Below are 15,693 nucleotides of genomic sequence, written 5' to 3'. Positions count from 1 at the left end.
CCGAAGGTGTGGATGCAGGGGACCCCCCCGCCCCCCAGGGGCGACAGCCTCAAGACCATCACCCCCAGGAGGCGGGGCGGGACCCCACACCAAAATCAAAATCAAGGTGCCAGCCCCAGCACCCCACTGAACAGGAGCGAAGGGTCACGACACCTGAACTGAACAAACAAACAACCTATATAACAGTCGTTGGAGGCAGGTCCACCCCACCAAGTCCTGAGAGTATTTTGCCTATGCCTGATGAACCCTCTACTCCATGAGGGCCATAAGTAATGTAGAGGTGGTTTGGGGGGCAAACTATTTTCGGAGACCCATTTAGGGAATCCCATATGGGGTGGTCCATGCCCAAGACCGCCATCTCACAGGCGGGGCAGTCTACAATGGGGCACCGACCCCCCCCCCTGCCAATATACAGTCAACTCGGTAGGGCAAGGGTACAGCAGGGGGACATCCCCCAAGACAAACTACTGAAATCCTCCAGTAAGGTTGGAAGTTAGAAGTTAGAACAAAAACAGTCAGTGGCACACCGACTCAAGTGGCCAGGAAGAGTGAGCTGCACATCAAGGAAAGGTGGAGATTATCATCCAGTATTAGCTTGTTGGAATCGTTGGGCCTGCAGGTCCCGCAGTGCCTGGGATCCAGATTGCGAACATTGTGATGCTTGAGAGGATTTACGAGGAGGCCTAGAGGGACCTGGTTGGGAATGTGAAACCTGGGCATCCGATTGAGACAGAGGGATATCCAATTGTAGGTCCTGGAGATGTTGTTTTAGACCTGATGGGGAGGTGGCATTGAACTGGCGACCCTGATAGAAGAAGGAAAGTTTGAAGGGGAACCCCCACCTGTATTTGATCTGGTGGGATTGTAGAACTTGGAGATAAGGCTTAAGACCTCGACGCCTGGCAATGGTGACCGGCGAGAGGTCCGCGAATATTTGGAGATGATTGCCTTGAAAAGAGATATCTCGCTGTTCTCGAGCTGACTGTAAGAGTTTCTCCTTGGTCCTATAATAGTGGAATTTAATGATGACATCCCTTGGGGGGCCTTCGGAAGGTTTAGGGGCCAGTGACCGATGAATGCGGTCAAATTCCAGTCTATCCACCGGGATTTCAGGGGCCAGTTCTTGAAAAAAAGCGGTGACTGTTCCCTGCAGGTCGGTGATTGTTTCAGGGATTCCGCGAATACGAAGGTTGTTCCTACGGGCCTTATTTTCCGCATCCTCTAGTTTATCTCTGAGAGCGTCCAATTCTGCGGACATTTTATCTACCTCTTCCTCATGGCCCTCCAACACAGTGGTAGCTAGGTCCATACGACGTTCCAATTGATTAGTGCGGTGGCCTATCTCTTTAAGGCCGCGGACCAAATCTGAGGAAAGCTTTCGGGAGGCAGCCGTTATCTCATCTCGAACAATGCTGCGGAACTTAGCTAGCATAGCATCAGAGTCAGCAGGATGAGGGCTTATGTGATCCCTGGGGAACAGATGGGGGCTTTCAGCAGGAGAACCCTGTCCCAGATCAGAGAGCTGTGTATCATCATCAGGTTCTGGAGGCTCAGGCGCCATCTTAGATTTGCCTTTGCCTGGGGCTGGAGTTTTGGTGCCGCTCTGCCGATTTTTTTGCTTGTTTTTTGTAGAACGGTACATCACCGCTTGCGGCACCAGGAATTCCTCTATCCAGTGGGGTATAGCGGTCCACTCCCCGTAACTTCTATGTCAGATTAGGCTGGGTAACAGTATCCGACGGCGCGGAGAGGAGGAATCAATTGTCCATTGCCTTCGCTCACTCGTATGCGCCCCCCTTAGGCCGTATTTTACATAGCTAGAGAACGGGCTCTATTAAAGATGATGTGGTCCTTAGTCAATAGTCCTGTGGGCCTATGTAGGGGTTGTGAGGGGGTGTCTATTAAGGCAGATGATGCTTAAAACTCCAAGAAGGAACGGGCAGCCGAATATCAGAAGAGGAGTTTGTTTGAGAGTCTCTAAATAGCTAAGTTATTTTCACGGAGGTCTTGGTAAGCAGACAGGGACCCTGGATCTATTTAGACAGCATCCATCTTGTAAGTAATGTTGTGTTTCATTAAAGTTAACAAATCCACCGGTTTACATCTCCACCTCCCCTCACCATCAGTAAGAGAGGAGGGAGACAGTCACTGCAGTTCTAGATGCCTTATGGGAGCCTGAGCAGCAGAAAGATTGGAAGTAGGGATGAGCCGAACACCCCCCGGTTCGGTTCGCACCAGAACCTGCGAACGGACCGAAAGTTCGCACGAACGTTAGAACCCCATTGACGTCTATGGGACTCGAACGTTCGAAATCAAAAGTGCTCATTTTAAAGGCTAATTTGCATGGTATTGTCCTAAAAAGGTTTTGGGGACCCGGGTCCTACCCCAGGGGACATGTATCAATGCAAAAAAAACTTTTAAAAACGGCCGTTTTTTCGGGAGCAGTGATTTTAATGATGCTTAAAGTAAAAAAAAAAAAAGTGAAATATTCCTTTAAATATCGTACCTGGGGTGTGTCTATAGTAGGCCTGTAAAGTGGCTCGTGTTTCCCGTGTTTAGAACAGTCCCTGCACCAAATGTCATTTTTAAAGGAAAAAATCTCATTTAAAACTGCTTGCGGGTTTAATGTCATGTCGGGTCATGGCAATATGGATGAAAATCAGTGAGACAAACGGCATGGGTACCCCCCAGTCCATTACCAGGCCCTTTGGGTCTTGTATGGATATTAAGGGGAACCCCGCACCCAAATTAAAATAAGGAAAGGCCCTATATACTCTGAACAGCAGTATACAGGCGGTGCAAACAAGACAGGGACTGTAGGTTTGTTGTTAAGTAGAATCTCTTTGTAATTTTGAACGGGTAAATTTTTAAAGCGTTTAGCTCCAGCCAAAAAATCTTTTTTAAGCTTTTTGGAAAACATAGGGAAGGGTTATCACCCCTGTGACATTTGTTTTGCTGTCTTTCCTCCTCTTCAGAAGATTTCACCTCACTTTTTGTCCCAATGAAAAATGTTTTTTGAAAATTTGGGTTTTTTGTGGAACAAGGATTGGAAAGCATCAGTGGAAAGGAGAAATTGTTTTCCCATATTAACTCTTACAGGAGAGAATTTCCCTTCCTAGGGGTAGATTTCATCTCACTTCCTGTTGTCTCCTTCCGTTTGCAAGTAGGAGTCGTTTGTAAGTTAGATGTTTGAAAGTAGGGTCCTGCCCTATATACTCAGCAGAAATTTGGGCCTTAGGTGTTGCTGTGGCCACAACACTGTAAGCCCTCACAGGGCCCTGCTGTGAAATATTAGATCAAGAATTGTAATTACATGCCCCTGTTGAACAGGAGCTGAAAAATTAGGCCTTAGGCACTGGTGCTGGTGCCACAACACTGCAACCCCTTACAGACACTCTAGTTGGAACGCAGGAACGAGCCCTGCTGCAAAGTATTGCATCAAAAATTGTAATTACACGCCCCTGTTAGACAGGGGCAGAAAAATTGGGCCTTAGGCACTGGTGCTGGTGCCACAACACTGCAACCCCTCACAGACACTCTAGTTGGAACGCAGGAACGAGCCCTGCTGCAAAGTATTGCATCAAAAATTGTAATTACACGCCCCTGTTAGACAGGGGCAGAAAAATTGGGCCTTAGGCACTGGTGCTGGTGCCACAACACTGCAACCCCTCACAGACACTCTAGTTGGAACGCAGGAACGAGCCCTGCTGCAAAGTATTGCATCAAAAATTGTAATTACACGCCCCTGTTAGACAGGGGCAGAAAAATTGGGCCTTAGGCACTGGTGCTGGTGCCACAACACTGCAACCCCTCACAGACACTCTAGTTGGAATGCAGGAACGAGCCCTGCTGCAAAGTATTACATCAAAAATTTTAATTAACACGCCCCTGTTAAACAGGGGCTGAAAAATTGTGCCTTAGGCACTGGTGGTGGCGCCCAGAACCAAAAATGTTCTTACAAGCTATCAGCGTGATGATTGAGGAGGAAGAGGATAATTACTCAGGGATAGTCACTCAGCATCAGCATAGGCAGTCTTTGAAGGGATCTGAGATTTCAAAAAAAATTATTCGGTTACATCAGCATCAGGTGCTTGGTAGCTGGTGGTGATCCAAGACTCATTAAAAAACAGACGCTGGCGATGGTTGCTGGAACCGATCATACCTTGGGGCTGCGGACCAAAAAATTGTCTGAACGCATCGGTCAGACGGCCACCTTCTCCACCGCTCCTTCTTTGACTGACCGAAGCCTCAGCAACATGTTGTCCAGAAACAGGAGTTTGTAACCTCCCAGTCTCTGGGAACGCATTGCACAGACCTTTCTGCAAGGCCTCCCGAAGATGTTTCATCCTCTGCTCCCTCTGCGATGGCAAGATAAGGTCCGCAACCTTACCCTTGTAACGTGGATCAAGGAGGGTTGCCAGCCAGTATTGGTCCTTCTCCTTGATACCACGAATACGAGGATCCTTACGCAGGCTTTGCAGGATCAGGGAGGCCATGCAGCGTAGGTTTGCTGAGGCATTCGGTCCGGAGTCCTCTGGGTCACTAAGGACGACAACGTCCGCAGCCACCTCCTCCCAGCCACGTACAAGTCCATGTGTTTCTTGGGACTGATCCCTTAAAGACTGCTGCTGATGCTGAGTGCCAGGCTCCACCTCCATACTGACACAATCTTCCTCCTCCTCCTCCTCCTCCTCGTCCTCTTCCTGTGTGATCGGCGGGCACGCAGGAACACTGTCTGGATAAAGGGGGCCTTGAGAGCTAAGGAAGTCCTCCTCTTCCTGCCTCTGTTCTGCCTCAAGTGCCCTGTCCATTATTCCACGCAGCGTGTGCTCCAACAGGTGGACAAGGGGGACAGTGTCACTGATGCATGCACTGTCACTGCTCACCATCCTCGTGGCCTCCTCGAATGGTGACAGGACAGTGCATGCATCCCTGATCATGGCCCACTGGCGTGGGGAAAAAAAACCAAGCTCCCCTGACCCTGTCCTGGTGCCATAGTCGCACAGGTACTCATTGATGGCCCTCTGCTGCGTGTGCAGCCGCTGCAGCATGGCCAACGTTGAGTTCCACCTGGTGGGCATGTCACAGATTAGGCGGTTCTTGGGCAGGTTAAACTCCTTTTGGAGGTCCGTCAGCCGAGCACTGGCATTATATGACCGGCGGAAATGCACACAGACTTTCCTGGCCTGCCTCAGGACATCCTGTAAGCCCGGGTACCTGCCCAAGAACCGCTGCACCACCAAGTTAAGGACGTGAGCCAAACAGGGCACATGGGTCATTTGTCCCTGTCGGAGGGCAGAGAGGAGGTTGGTGCCATTGTCGCAAACCACCATTCCTGCCTTAAGTTGGCGTGGCGTCAACCACCTCTGAACCTGCCCCTGCAGAGCTGACAGAACCTCTGCCCCAGTGTGGCTCCTGTCCCCCAAGCACACCAGCTCAAGCACCGCATGGCATCTTTTGGCCTGCGTACTTGCGTAGCCCCTTGAACGACTACAGAGCACCGCTGGTTCCGAGGAAGAGGCCATGGAGGAAGAAGAAGAGGAGGGGGTGGAGGAGAGAGGTGTGTCACAATCAGCATTTTGGAGGCGTGGTGGCGGAACAACCTCCAACACTACTGCACCTTGTCCTGCATCCTTCCCAGCTGCCAGCAGAGTCACCCAATGTGCCGTGAAACTTAGGTAACGTCCCTGTCCATGCCTGCTGGACCATGAGTCAGCGGTAATATGCACCTTACCGCTGACCGCCCTGTCCAGCGAGGCGTGGACATTGCCTTCCACATGCCGGTAGAGAGCTGGAATCGCCTTCCGTGAGAAAAAGTGGCGTTTGGGTACCTGCCACTGAGGAACCGCACATTCCACAAACTCACGGAAGGGGGCAGAGTCTACCAACTGAAAAGGCAGCAGTTGAAGTGCTAGCAATTTTGCCAAGCTAGCATTCAACCGCTGGGCATGTGGATGGCTGGGAGCAAACTTCTTTCGGCGGTGCAGCAGCTGGGGCAGGGAAATTTGCCTGGTACAATCTGACGTCGGTGTACCAAAAGCAGATTGCCCACAAGTACTTGGCTGTGACACACCTAATTCTACACCTTCATTCCTCTCACTGCAAGTCTCAGAGAGGACTGGAGGTCTAGTGGGGTTGGAAATCTCAGCTGATGAGGAGCAAGGAGAGATCCTCTTTGTTCTTTGGTGTGGGTCTTTTAGATACGCTTGCCAACGAACTGCATGGCAGGTCAACATATGTCTGGTCAAGTATGTGGTACCCAAGCGGGAGATGTTTTGGCCACGTGAGATACGCTTGAGACATATGTTGCAAATAGCAGCGGTGCGATCTGAGGCAATCGTCTCAAAAAGGGCCCACACCAAAGAACTTTTTGAATAACGCGCAGAGACTGCAGCGCCCTGCACATGTGGAGCTGTGGGGTGTGATGCAGTCAATGTGCTGCCCTTAGGCTGGCCCCTGGAGGGCATCCTGCCTCGTTGGTGATGTGCCGCCTCCTCCTCCTCCTCCTCCTCCTCTCTCCTATCAGGCACCCACGTTGAGTCAGTGACCTCATCATCCCCTCCCTCCTCATCACTGGAGCAAACCTGGCAGTATGCTGCAGCAGGGGAAGCATGACTGCCAGATTGCTGTCCTTCTTGGGCACCCCCTCTGTCCGTGCTCATGTTACTGCCTTCATCGAGCTCAGTATCATCATCAGAGCCTTCCAAACGCTGGGCATCCTCCTGGAGCATGTACCCAACACTGTGGTCAAACAGTTCGAGGGAATCCTCATGAGGACATGGTGGAGCTAGGGAAGGAGTCACTGATGACATTGAGCTGAGGGAAGAGGCCGCTGCTTTGCCAGACAAAGCACCCTGGGCATGGGTGAGAGAGGATGAGGAGGATGAGGACGGCTTGGTCATCCACTCGACCAAGTCTTCCGCATGTTGCGGCTCAACACGGCCAGCTGCCGAAAAAAAGGCCCAGCGTGTCCCATGGCCACGTGCTGATGAGGATGCACCGTCTCCACGACCAGCACTAGACACAGAGCCTGCTTGCCCTCTCTTATTGGCTTGTGACTGTCTGCCTCTCCTTCTTGGCCTTCCAGACATACTAATGGCCTGTAGCTGCACTAAGCTGGGATAGAACACCAGTAATTTTCTTCAGGTAGCTTTATATACTGTAACCAGACAAGCCTGCCTGTCAGTAGGAAGATAACAGGAACGGATCTAGCTGAACACTGTGAGCAGGACGCACTGTACTAAATGTAAATAGTCTAGCTGCCTGACCGTGGTACTAATAGGATCAAATAGAACACCAGTAATTTTCTTCAGGTAGCTTTATATACTGTAACCAGACAAGCCTGCCTGTCAGTAGGAAGATAACAGGAACGGATCTAGCTGAACACTGTGAGCAGGACGCACTGTACTAAATGTAAATAGTCTAGCTGCCTGACCGTGGTACTAATAGGATCAAATAGAACACCAGTAATTTTCTTCAGGTAGCTTTATATACTGTAACCAGACAAGCCTGCCTGTCAGTAGGAAGATAACAGGAACGGATCTAGCTGAACACTGTGAGCAGGACGCACTGTACTAAATGTAAATAGTCTAGCTGCCTGACCGTGGTACTAATAGGATCAAATAGAACACCAGTAATTTTCTTCAGGTAGCTTTATATACTGTAACCAGACAAGCCTGCCTGTCAGTAGGAAGATAACAGGAACGGATCTAGCTGAACACTGTGAGCAGGACGCACTGCACTAAATGTAAATAGTCTAGAAGATAACAGGAACGGATCTAGCTAAACTGAATACAGTGTATATATATATATGCAACACCTGGGATGCATATATATACACAATACACTGTAAGTGCAGCTAACTGACTGACTGTTCTGCCTAATCTATCTAACTCAAATCAAATGACACTGTCTGTCTCTCTCTCTCTCTCAATGAACGCCGGAACACACACTACACAGGGCCGCCGTGCAGGCGGCCTTATATAGTGTGGGGCGTGTACTAAATCCCCTGAGCCATAATTGGCCAAAGCCTCCTTGGCTTTGGCCAATTATGGCTCTCTGTTCAGGCGGCGCTGTGATTGGCCAAGCATGCGGGTCATAGTGCATGCTTGGCCAATCATCAGCAAGCAATGCACTGCCATGCCGCAGTGAATTATGGGCCGTGACGCGCCACACAAATTTGGCGCGAACGGCCCATATCGTTCGCAATTCGGCGAACGGGCGAACAGCCGATGTTCGAGTCGAACATGGGTTCGACTCGAACATGAAGCTCATCCGTAATTGGAAGGAATAGCTGCAGGGTGTATGCAGGAGTCCCAAGATGGCCGCTGGCCTCCAGGAGAAGGCCGAAGCCGCGGTCTTTCCTGATAGACGGACGCCGGGTGGGTGAATACCGCCGTCTCTAGGCCCTAGATCCCCTCCAAGACACGTAGTGGCAAAGGATCGGGCAACCCAACGCCCCCTGGGGACTCAGCCTCGGGTGATTGCACAGTATGAGTTACTCACTGTGTCCCTGGGGGGGCATCCACAGCCAAGTCCGCAGGCTGCGGCAGTGTGGTAGGCCGCAATAGGCCTAGGCTGACTGTCCGAGGTACCTCCACGTCCTCCCCGAGCCGACGGGTCAAATCGGATGTTCCCCAGAGGTGGATCGGCCGTCCGGTATGGACAGACAGTCCATCCACCCTCCGGATCTCGAATCTAGTCCACAGGGAGCTCCAGCAGTCCGTAGGCCCCAAGATGGCGGAGGGCCTCGGTGATCCGAAGGAGGCCTCAGTATGGATGGGAATCGGGCCGGTTGAATTCCGAATAGGCACCAGGAGCAGATCGGCAGGGGTCCGGGACCAAGATGCCACAGTTTTTGGCTGCAAAAGATATAAAAAAAGCGGCGGATGGCACTGGATTAGTGTGGGGTATGAGGAGCCAAGCTCATACACGGATTTCCAATTGCACGTACTGTACTTTTCTTTTAAGGACTGGGGACATTATGGTGTCAACTGGGTTGAGAAGCTTCTTACTGATGGTAGGCCAGACATTCCGGGAACTGAAAGTGTCTGTGAGGGGGTGTAGCAGGGCCGATTTGACAGTGACACCAACACAGTTGTAGCACAGCTTGCGCTGTGTGATGGGGGGTGCGCTCCTCTATAGCGTGTAGGCCGGAAAACCCCGGCATACACCCAACCTGGAGAAGGGAGCCTTCTGAGAGGGGAAGTTATAGAACAACACAGGGGGACAGAGGAAGAAGAGGGCTAGGAAGGACCCCCACACCTGGGAACACAGTGGCTTGGCGACTTACTACGACACAGTCAGCGCCTTGGACTTCCCCATGTGCGCTGATTCGCTTTGGGCACCAATACCGCTGCATCTCACTGCTGGATCGGTGTCTCATGGTGTTGGATTGGGGACCCCCACAGCTGCATTGAAGTGTGCCTTCATCTCTCAGTGGATATATGCGTTTCTGACCTCCTATAATAAGAGGTCCACTTGATCCGGTAAGCGCATCTGTTTGTCTGTGCTGGAGGATATTGTCACCGATTTACCACTGGAGAATTTATTTCCTTTTCCATCACGAGGGAACTTGCCAATCTCCTTTTATCAGCTAAATTAAACATCACAAGAAACTGGGAAAAAGAAATGGCTCCTAATCAAAGGCGGTGTATACTACACACTAATGCCCCGTACACACGGTCGGATTTTCTGATGGAAAATGTCCGATCGGAGCGTGTTGTCGGAAATTCCGACCGTGTGTGGGCTCCATCGGACATTTTCCATCGGATTTTCCGACACACAAAGTTGGAGAGCAGGAGATAAAATTTTCCGACAACAAAATCCGTTGTCGGAAATTCCGACCATGTGTGGCCTGTTCCGACGCACAAAGTGCCACGCATGCTCAGAAGAAATTCCAAGACGGAACAGCTCGTTCTGGTAAACTTAGCGTTCGCAATGGATACAGCACTTTCGTCACGCTGCAATGTTAAAAATGGTTTAATACAGCGCACTCTCTTCTTCTTTATAATGTGACAAGAATTAAGTCGTTTTGCTGCTCATATTCACACACACTTCTCACAAAGTTTTATTTTTGTTTTTTTATTGGGATTTCCTGAATATATTGTTATTAGTTGTCACATCTGACATAATTTTTTTTTTTTTTATTTAATTTTTTTGGGGATTTTAAGCTTTTTTTTTTATTTAATGTTTGTATTTTTTCAAAGGCTGATCTTTGTTCAATGTTATTTTTATTTTTACTCCAGAATATTTTTGTGTGTGTTTTGTGTGTCAAGTTACCCCAACACCATTGATATCTTTTATTATTTAATCTCCAGGAGATTGTTTGGTGTTGGTGTCCCTTGTTCATTTCACTTTGTATATTTGCAATGTACCTGAATCCTCACAAACAAACTGTCCTTTTTGAAGTAAAACACATAGGAGAGTATAATTCAAAACAAAAATCCTTTATTAAGGGATCAGAACCAAACAAAGAGGAAGGCAACACTGGATCAACATGAGAAATTAGCGAAGCCTGGGACCCCCACGGCAGACATCAATTCTTGAACATCAAAATTGGTGGCCTGAGGAGTCCATATGTAAGGGAGGGCAGTCTGGTCCAGAAGTCGCAGAGATCCAGAAAGCAGCAGATGACATCTGTGTCCCCAGGCTGTGGTACCACAAGAGGCTGCATTTTTTGGCCGACCAGACTGGATCCAGGGTCCTCACTTTCTGGTCTTCCTTTCACGCTTCCTTCCCGGCTGTGGCTGTGCAGTTGGAGATGTGGCAGGAGGAGGAATAGGACCTGGAGGAGGACTGGGAGGACCTGGAGGAGAGGGAGGACGAGGAGGAGGACCTGCAGGAGGAGGAGGAGGACCATCGCAAAGGTGTGTCTGAGCTGTAATTTGGCCCCTCATACCTTTGTTAAGAGCCTCCAATATGAGGGACTCACACATGACTTGTTGGCCCTCCTCCATCCTCTGCATTTTATATGCAATGATGGCAGCAATGTCCTCCTCCACGGTCTGTGGTGCTTCCAGGACCTCTGTAGCCCTCCAAAAGAGTCCTCTGGTAGCCTCCTCTAGGGCACTCCTCCTACTGCCACTTTCTCTTTCCAGGGGGGGTGGAGGGACCTGCAGATCAGCCAGCCGGCTCAGCCTGGCTACCTCCTGGCTGCGACTTCCCTGTGTATGAAAAAGGGACATGGTTTTAGTTTTTGCTTCATCAATCACAATCCTAAATTAGTACTCCCAACTAACATCTAGGTAACATCATTGATTGTACAAGCAGAAATATTTAGAGGAATGCTATACCTGGCTCAATCTGGGCTCCTCCACATGTGGCCTGGAAGGCCCAGGTTGGGCGTCAGAAGCCTCAGCCGGGGGGGAAGGAAGTGTGGAAGGAAGACTGGAGAGTCATGACCTGGGTTCAGTCTGGCCTGCCAGAAAATGCAGCCTGTCGTAGTACAACATCCTGGGGACATAGATGTCATCTGCTGCTCCGGATCTCTGTGAATCCAGGACCTTCTTGCGCTCCCTTAGATATGTACTCCTCAGGCCACCAATTAATTTCTTTAAATAGGTGATGTCTGCCGTGGGGATCACCTGCTTCACAATTTCACACAATTGCTCCAATGCTGCCTTCCTCTTTGCTTGGTTCTTGAAATGGGGGTGTTTAATCTCCCACAGACAGGGCAGCTCCCTTAACATATCTACGAATACTGACATGAAGTCATTGTCTTTCAGTAGCATATCCATGTTCACTGCAAGACACAACACAAGACAAAGCCTAATGTCAGACAAAACTCTCCTAATCTTCTTACAATATAGGCCTCAATGTAGAAGCAGTATAGGCACAAGTTTATCTCTTACCTTCGTTCTTACGATCGGCACGTCCAATGCTCCTTCCTCCGCTCACAGATCGTACATAATACGCACGCGTGTTACGCTTTATACACACTGCGCATGCGTGTAACTCCGCCCGCCCCTGACGTTCTTTCTAGTCTATTCCCCGCCCCTTTTCGTTCGGCGCAGTGGGGGAAGAGCACATGGCGGAGTCACAGCAGGTGCGTGCTAATTGCAGGAACGAGGAGGAGGAGGAAAGCCCGGACACGTCCCGATCCAGAAGGAGACGTTTTAAGGCCACAAATATGTCCTTTGGGGAGATGTTGGAGATGGTCGACATCATGAAGAAGTCCGACTATGACAGAAAGTATGGGCCTTACCACAACCCCAATATCAGAAAGGTCAAGATCATGGCGAAAGTGATCAAAAGTCTGCACAGGAACAGCTCAGGAAGCGGTGGTCGGACCTGAATTTGAGAGAGCCAGAGCAGTACCGAAAGATCCGGAGAGTGCTGCAAAAAAGTAAGTAGTTGTGCTGTGTTCCTATTCTTTCTGTCTTTATTCTGCTCCATATGCTTTTATTAATTGTAACGTTTAAAAGGGCAACTTTAATGTTCATGGGCCCATTATTCGTTCGTATCAAACATTTTTCTTTCGGCCTCTAAAACACCATTGTTTAGGCCATATGCATTTCCCCACATTTTTTTTGGGCCTACTTGGATGCCAAATATTTGTTTGTGTAGATGGGTTTGTTACTCGAATGAAATGCAAACTAGATTGTGTGTAAGGAGAGGACACTGAGCAGCTGTTTTCACACCTGGACACTGGAGCACTAGTGTGGGACACCAGAACACCATTTTTATTAGGGGGGCCACACAGGTGCTCCAGTGTATACTATTGGGGGGGCTACATCTGTGAAGCTTGTACCAAACAGGTAAAGTATTGTAGCTTGACAAAGGCCAATAAAAAAACTACATCTTGGAACTCGGCTAAAATTGACAATTGTACACCACTTCCAAGCAATGTTTCCTATTTCTAGTTCTGCCATCAAATATCTGTGTGCTAATTATACCATTGTTGTTTTACATAGGGGAGAAAAGACTCGGAGGACACCCATCATCCGAGGAGACCACAGACCCCCCACCTCTGGAAGAAGGGGAACTAACACCAACCCAAGAAGAGCAGGAGGAAGAAGAAGATGTGGTGGAGATTGGCACCACAACAGGTGAGTGTCTGCGACCACAGGCTCAGGTAAAAGAGATGGATGGTGGCAGATTTTTGATACCTGTTTTTGTTTTCTTTCTCTCTTTTTAGGTGATCGTGATGTGAGGGATCCAGATCCTTTCACATCAGAAAGTGCCCAGATCCTGATCGGGGAGATCATGGGGTGTAATGTAGAACTGCAAAACATACAGCAAAAAATCAATGATGTGATTAAAAAAAATAATAACATCATTGATGTTTTGGAGCGAATTTAAAACCCCACAAAATCACTTTTTGGATTGTGGTCCAATCTTTTAAAACATTTTGCAATGTTTTGAAAAGCCAAATTTGGAGGATGCACACAGTGTGCCAACATGTGCTATCTGTCATCACGGGAGATCAATGGACGCGTTTTGGGGGTGCAACCCCTTCCTCAATTATAAAGTAGCATTGAGGAAGGGCTTGCACCCCCAAAACAGGTCCCTTGATCCCCCCTGATGGCAGATAGCACATGTTGACATTCGTAAATTGGTGTGCATCTTCCAAATTTGGCTTTTCCAGGGGTGATTTCCCCCCATCTGAACGCTATATCAAACCCAGTTCCTAAATACTGATGTCTGATATAGCCTTCAGGTTTTACCTAATGTGAACTTTGTAAGTTCAAGTTTTTTGGCTTTCTTGTTGGTTTTACACAGGCCTGTTTTATCTTAAATGGACATTTCGATTTTTGATAATGCTACTCCAAAAATTGTTATACAACAAACATATTGGTTTGTTTTAAAAACCTTTGGTAAATGCACATGTGATTGTGCAGGTATAAAAAAGTTGCTTACTCAAGAATGTGTGGATTATTGTCTCAACACTACAACACTTTTGGGGTGATGTAATTGCTGTTTTCAGCAAAAATGGGGGTTATTTCCTAAGGGCAAATCCTCTTTGCACTACAAGTGCAGTTTCAGTGCAGTTGCAAGTGCATTTATAGTGAAATGTGTTTTTGCATTTAGGAAATAACAGCCAACAGTGCTTTGTATAATAAGGTTACACAATCACGACATTTTCTGGACTCAACACATTTCTGTCAGGGTCAGCTAAAACAAACACAAGCAGTAAATGTCCACAAATAATTTCTTTGATTTTTTTATTATAAAAAGGCTTCACAGATTGTCTGGCATATTGATAGCCCCCCTACCCGCAAAGAACTCCAGGTAGCGTAACCAGACATCACGGGCACTCAGGGAGGGCAAGCCAGGACGGCCGCTTTCAAGCGCCGTCAGTGTGGTTTGATGTATGATTCCGGCCTCAGGCCCAACTGAGCTAGCATAGTTGGCCGAATGTTTCCTTAAAAAGTTATGGAGAACACAGCACGCAAGTATAATATGGTTCAGTTTATACTCCGCCATATGGATTGGTGTCATAAATACGCGGAACCGGCTGGCCAGGATTCCAAATGTGTTCTCCACCACTCTTCGGGCTCTGGCCAGCCGGTAATTAAAAACCCTCTGTTCCGGGGTGAGGGTCCTCATTGGGAATGGCCGCATCAGGTGGTCCCCCAGCGCAAACGCTTCATCAGCAACGAACACAAATGGGAGTCCTTCCACATTGTCCTCTGGAGCTGGCAAGTCCAAGCTGCCATTCTGGAGACGCCTGTAGAACTCTGTCTGGGTGATGACTCCACCATCGGACATCCGGCCATTCTTCCCCACGTCCACATACAAGAAGTCGTAGTTAGCCGACACCACCGCCAACATCACTATACTATTGAACCCCTTGTAATTATAATAGTACGACCCCGAGTTGGGTGGTGGGACGATGTGGACGTGTTTCCCATCAATTGCCCCTCCGCAGTTAGGAAAGTCTCACCGCTCGGCAAAGTGGGAGGCCACAGTCTGCCATTCCTGTGGCGTGGAAGGAAACTGTTGAGGAAAAAACAATAAACATTACTATTTTTACTCTGAAACATGGCAAGCAGATTAGACACAAACATTATGGGGCAACCTCCAGATAGCATTTATTAAGGGGAATTTAACAACGCCAAAGTATAAGGTACACCTATCATATTCCCCCCCCCCTCTCATGGGCCATTTCTAACATTATAGGGTGTGTGTGGAAATCTTGGACAGGTAACCCTCTTCACTTCATTGAGATCGTCTCTCACCAAACTTTTACTAACACGAGATTAGCAAAAGGAGCCCAAAGGGTGCCGCGCTTGGTTCTGAACCGGCCTTTTCTAGTCTCGTCGTACGTGGTGTACGTGACCGCGTGGTTGGCGATCGGAAATTCCGACAACTTTGTGCGACAGTGTGTAGACAAAAAAAGTTTGAGCCAACATCCGTCGGAAAAAATCCTAGGATTTTGTTGTCGGAATGTCTGAACAAAGTCCAACCGTGTGTACGCCCTATAACACTACTTATATGAAAGATGACTAGCTGTACAATCTGACACATTGCCTGCCTTTGGGGAAGCCTGGAAACTGGCTCTCTGCTTTGCCCACCCATGCTCACTGGAGCGCTGGCATGTGAAGGGTTTGAAAGCATCCGGCTCAGGCTCTCAGTGGCTCGCTGAGAGGCTGAGCCGGGTATCCAGGCATGTGGGCGGATCCTGACCATATGGTCGTGATCTTTCCTGAGCCTGGACCGGCTCTGTGACATCAGCAGACAGTGGTCTTC

The sequence above is a fragment of the Aquarana catesbeiana genome, linkage group LG01 (assembly GCF_042186555.1).
Source record: "Aquarana catesbeiana isolate 2022-GZ linkage group LG01, ASM4218655v1, whole genome shotgun sequence".
NCBI lineage: Eukaryota > Metazoa > Chordata > Amphibia > Anura > Ranidae > Aquarana > Aquarana catesbeiana.
Note: the sequence above shows the minus strand (reverse complement) of the source record.